Raw genomic sequence first — 6,000 nt, 5'->3', positions numbered from 1 at the left:
GCCTGTTGGACCTCAGTTTCCCATTTTAAAACTTAAAATTTGAGTTTTATGCGGTAGCCCAACTTTTGGGAAACTGTTTCGGAATTCTAATGGGCTTGTTTTTGTTTTTGAAATCCAGAAAGAAAAAAAAAAAAAAACACTGTGCCCTTTGGTGTGATTTCTAATCTTCCTTTCCTTGTGTGTGGCTGTGTGTTTAGTCTGTAAACTCACCTGGTAGGAAGGGTGCTTGAGTTTCTGTTTTGGACAGTGCATGAGGGTATAATGAAATGCCCTTCAAAGTCCTGCCAATTGCCAGGGATGTAAACACAACTGTGACTGTAGCCAGGGAGAGGTAGAGGAGGGTGGTATTCCTTTCCAGTGTGTGTGGGGGTACTGGGGATTTAACCCAGGGGCACTCAATCCCTGAGCCACATCCCCAACCCTTGTTATTTTTTTATTTCAAGACAGGGTCTCCCTAAGTTGCTTGGGGGCCTCGCTAAATTGCCGAGGCTGGCCTCGAACTTGCAATCCTCCTCCCTCAGCCTCCCGAGTCACTGGGATTACAGGTGTGTGCCCTGGCACCTGGCTCCAGGGACTTCTTGGGATGATACCACATTGCAAACTGGTTGTTTAGTGTAGAAGAAAGAGTATTAAACAAGGACGGGTCTAGTTCATGTTTCTGCACAACAGAAGCCGTCAGACAGGAAGGCAACATGTGCATGTTTCTTTCTTTCTGTGCATGCCCCTGCCCCCTGACCAATGGCACGAGCCCCCCCTCCCAGACTGGCCGTGCTGAAGGTCTCACCAGCAGCGACTCTCAGCCGAGGTGGGTGTGGCGCGACGTGTGCCTGAGTGTCTATGCAGCTGCAGTTGATTTTGAAAATTGAATGTCTTTTCTCTTTGGCAAAACAGAGATGGCTAAGATAGGGAATAATTCTTCCTTTTTAGACAGTTTAGGGGACCTCAAATGAGATTGCAGACAACTCGAAAAATAGAAATCCTACAGGGCATACTGGCCCAGCCTCTGTAGTCCTGGCTGATCCGGAGGCTAGGACAGGAGGATCCCTTGAGCCCAGGTGTGCAGGGCCAGCCTTGGGGAACATAGTGAGACAAATCCTACAGGAAGTGAGAAAAGGCTTCATCTCAACTCTAAAAATAATCCTTGAGGGATATTTACTTAGGAATTGGATATTTTTTAATCTTTGACTTTGTTGACGTTCCTGCTTTTTATTGAAAACCATTTTGTAAATAAATATGAATCTACATTCTCAGCAAAGTATTAAAGAGAGATTAAAGGAAATCTGTAAGAGCTTATGATGAAGCACAATGACCCCAAATTTGCCTTAAAAACACATAAACATCTAAAATGTAGAAGATAGACAGCAAATGTTAGACACTGATACTTGTAGTTGGTAAAGAAAGTTCTTATTTTCTTTAGTGTGCTTTTTTTTTTAACACTTTTTTCTTTTCTTTTCTTTTTTTGGTACCAGGGATTGAACTCAGGCCACTCGACCACTGAGCCACATCCCCAGCCCTATTTTGTATTTTATTTAGAGACAGGGTCTCACCGAGTTGCTTAGCACCTCACCATTGCTGAGGCTGGCTTTGAACTCGAGATCCTCCTGCCTCAGCCTCCCCAGCTGCTGATATTACAAATGTGCACCACGGTACCCAGCTTTTTCTGCACTTTCTTAAAATAATAATAATAATAGTCCTATGTTGATCACGTGGAGATTTTTTGGTACATCGACTTAAAAATAACAAATATCATTTTTATAAGTTAAATGAATTATTGAGGACACCTCCCACTCCCTTCCGTAATCCTTCAGGAAATTATTCTGGCCGGGGTGACTCTTTAATAATGCTGTTAAGAGACTCCAGTTTTTTCTCTAATTCTATCTTGCCCCTTCTGCACACTTCTGTGGCCTCGTGGTCTCAAAATGGCTGTGTATCTCTGATCATCATATTCAGAATCCATCAAGAAAGAAGGGAGGAGGTAGCAGCCCCAGCCATGCTCTTTTTTTTTTTTCCCTACAAGAATGAAAGTTTTTCTGCGAGCTCCATTCAACACATTTCTGCTATCGTTGGCTAGATCTTCTGGCCACTTCTAGCTAGAGCAGTCACTGGCCAAGGTGAAGGCTAGGATCATGTTCGGCTCAGTCACATTTCATTTCCTAAGGCTGGAGTGAAGTTTGGGTAGGCAAACAATGATATTTGAAATCTAAAATTTAAAGAGTCAGAAATGTCCCGATGGCACTATAGATTATTTCAATCTCTGCTCCCATCTGCTTCCCCACCCCCATGCCAATGTGTCTCATGAATGCCTGTGCTGGCTGATTTTTTGGGGAAGGATTACTGAACAGCGACTATCTCTGCCTGCAATTTGCTTTTTTAGAGATTTTACTATGGGGTGGCGGGACCCGTCTGGATCTCTGGTTGGCTGTTGGAGGACTTTGTCTCCATGTGAGACATGCAGGGGGTGGGCTTAAGCAAATATCTGTGCTGGGACAGTCACCTTGGCTAAGCCAGCAAGTCTCACCATTCGTGCAATATTATGCTCTTCCCACAAGGATGCAAAGCTTCCCAAGTCCAACACCACTCCTTCTACCCCTCGCATCCTCCTGGACACCTAATAACGGGCTCGCACAGCACAGGGGCTCTGCAGATATTTATTACCATCTTCACCTTCCATCCTAGAACAGGGTCAAGACTGATGACGGAGGCATGGTGAGTCTGATCGCATACGACACCAAAACAAGATGCAAAACTGTGATTCCTCTTTGCTGGAACTTAGCTCTGATGGTCTCTCTGGCTAATTTGGAACCGCGTGCGTGGACAACTCCGAGATGTGGAAACACCAGACATAGGAAAAAAGAATGGGAAGCAGCAGGAAGGAATGAGCAGAATTCACCCCTTTAACTCAGTAACCAGACGGCACTTGGTGCTGCCCATACAAGCCCTGTGGTCCCTGCGGAGGACCCTGAGCTGGGAGTAGAATCAACCTAGTTTGGTTGCTTAGGTACTTAGGTATAAGGTCACTGCTATGGTTTGCTGCTTAAATGTCCCCCAGAGGCTCACGGGCTATAGGCTTGGTCACCAGCCTGTGGCAATATTAGGAGACAGTGGAACTTTCAGGAGGTGGAGCCTGTTGGGAAGGAATTAGGTCAAGGGGATACTGGGACCCCTGGCTCTTCTTCTTCCTCTCTGTTTGCATCTGCTCCCATCATGAAGTTTGGTGCCACCAAAGGCAATTTGCCCAAGTGACCATGGACTGAAACCTCTGAAACCGTGAGCCAAAATCAATCTCTTCTTCTTCTTTTTTTTATTTCTTATTTTTATTAGTACATTATAATTATGCATAACAATGGGATTCATTTTTGTCAATCTCTCCTTCTTCTAAGTTGATTTTTCTCAGCTAAAATGTTATAGTCACGCCAAGCTGACTGTGCCATCACAGAGCTGGCACATGGCAGATGTATACGGTGCATTTCTCCCAATCGGTCCCTTAGGGATAGGATTCAAGGCAGAGGTCAAGCGATGAGGGGCCACCCCGTTACTGGTTTCACTGTGTGACTTTGGGGATTCCCCCTACTGCTTCTAGGTGACATTTAACCTTTACTCCTTCCCCAGACAGACACTATGAAAAAAACTACGACGCGTACCTACAAAACTACTGTCTTGGTCCCTTCGTTCTGCTATAACAAAAGGCCATACACTGGGCGGCTTATCAACAACCGAAATTTATTGCTCACAGTCTGAAGCCGGGAAGTCCAAGATCAAGAATGTGCCTGAGTCCTGGTTCAAAGACCTGTCTTGTCACTGTGTCCTGGGAGAAGGGACAAAAGAGCTTCCTTGGGCCTGTTTTACAGGGACACCAATTCAGTCTTAGAAGTGGAACCCTCATGACCCAATCACCTCCTAAAGTCCCTTCCCCTAATGCCATCACCTCGAGGATCAGGATTGCAACACTTGAATTTGCAAGGGAGGCACAAATATTCCGACCATAAGCAATTAGCTGGGCTCCAACGCACAGACTTGGGCCAACTTGGAGGTTGCTACCGTCTCCAGGGAGCACTGGGCTGGCTGCTGGCTTTCCCCTCTCTTTGCTTCTGGGTGACCATTAGTTGGAGGCGGTCACCACAGAGCCATAAGATTGACTGCCAAAGAGTTTTCCAAAGAAGCCCATGAATTTCCCTCCAGGAAGCTCCTCATTCCCTCTGCGGGGGACGGCTCTTCCCACACTTTCTTCTCTCCCTAGACTTGCAGCCATCCCCCCGTCAGCCTGCAAGTTGCATAAGCAGTCCCCTTGCCAACTGTCACCAAGGCCACCTGGAAAATCGAGACACATGCAGACCCGTAATAGCTTGCTGGTCGCTCGGCTGAAGCTTGCTTTGAGCCCTGTCATTACTCCCAGGGTTGGATTTTTCCAAAACAGGAAAAATAGCAACATATATTTTCTGCAAAATTTAAAACAATTTGAGAGGCTGGAGGAGGGTTGGCATACAGGGTAGAACAACAATGTTACCCTGAACTGGCCTGCCCCCGCTGGATCTCGGGTTTCTCCCTAAGGTCAGGATCATGGGCTTCTTTCCTGTTTCCACACCCCAACTCTTCTGTCAGCCCTAGGGGAGGGCTTAGCCTTCTGAAGTCTGCTGTTTTCTCATCTGCAAAATACGGGAGACATCACCAGTGACTCGTCTTCATGAAATGATAATCTGGAATGCAGGGGGTCCCTTCCCAAGCCCCCCATATTCTAGCTAAAACCTTTATGGATTAGTTCTTGGTCTAATTCCCTTGCAGTGTCCCCAGGAGAGGAGCGAGAAGGTGTCAGTATCCCCAGATCTGGAGGGGAGAAAAGTTAGGAGAAGTGATGTGGCCTAGTATTGCAGTGTCCTGGATCATGACAAGGGATTTCCTCCACTCAACACACTTGAAGGAAGGGGTACGAGGCCGGGCACCTGCTTCTGCACCATTCCATCAGCTGATGCCTGGGTTCACTCTCTCAGACCAACACCTCTGCTCAAGACACCCCAGCGGCAAGGGAGCTGAGCTGCTCCCAACCCTGGTGTCTGTCCTCACACCTCCAAGCTAGCTGGATCTGCCTAGAGAGAGAAGAGAGCAGGCAGGGCCGCTGCCCGAAGGCTGAGAAGACCAGTGAGTGTGTAGGAAAGGCCCAGGACTCGGGGGCTCAGATCTGAGAACACAGGCACGTGCCATCGAGAGACGGGGGTCCACCTGCGTCTCAGGGTCCCCCTCTGCCAGGCAGGGTAATAGATATTTCAGAGTTGTACAGGAAGGATGTGAGTCTATGCAAAACGCCCTCCACAAGGCTGGTCCATAAGCAACCATCACTCTCTCTGTGCTCCTCTGACATTCAGGATGTAGATAGGAGCCTTGTCCCAGTGAGCCATAACCTCAGCCCAAGAGGGCAGAGTCTTTCCAAGTTACTGAGAATCCTGCAAAGATTGCCGAGGCTTGGGGTTAAAGGCGTACCCCACGATGCCTGCCTTCATTTTTATTTTTATTTATTCATTTATTTAGGTATCGGGGATCAAATCCAGGAGGACCTTGTGCATCCTAAACGTGTTCTACTACTGAGTTGCATTCCCCAGCTCTATCATTTTTAGCTATAATTTTGAGACTGGGGTTCATAAACAAGAGTGGAAAGATTTACAATAAATCCAATAAGGTAAAGCCGAGTAACTTCTAGAAAAGCTGAAGAGTGTGTGTGTGGGGGGGAGACAACGGGGTAAAGGGAATTATTGAAGAAGGATTAACAGAAGGGGTGAAGGTCCAAGGCTTGTGGGAAACAGCTGGTAGACAGAAAAAAATCTTTTTTAAAAAAAACCCTAACAAATAATTTGAATGAAGATTACTTGGTAAAGACATCAGAAAGAATATATGGTGTCGGATCAGTCACGAGCCATCTGAGACCAACGCTGTTTCCTAGAAAGGATGGCCTCTCACTTGTATTATATCAAAAGCTGTTTGGTGATTGAAAGGGCAGCTGGTGGCAGTCTG

Source organism: Marmota monax, unplaced genomic scaffold, assembly GCF_021218885.2.
Source record: "Marmota monax isolate L192 unplaced genomic scaffold, Marmota_monax_Labrador192_F-V1.1 WCK01_AAM20220418_F8-fsc00291, whole genome shotgun sequence".
NCBI classification, from domain to species: Eukaryota; Metazoa; Chordata; class Mammalia; order Rodentia; family Sciuridae; genus Marmota; species Marmota monax.
This window is presented reverse-complemented; position numbering follows the sequence as displayed.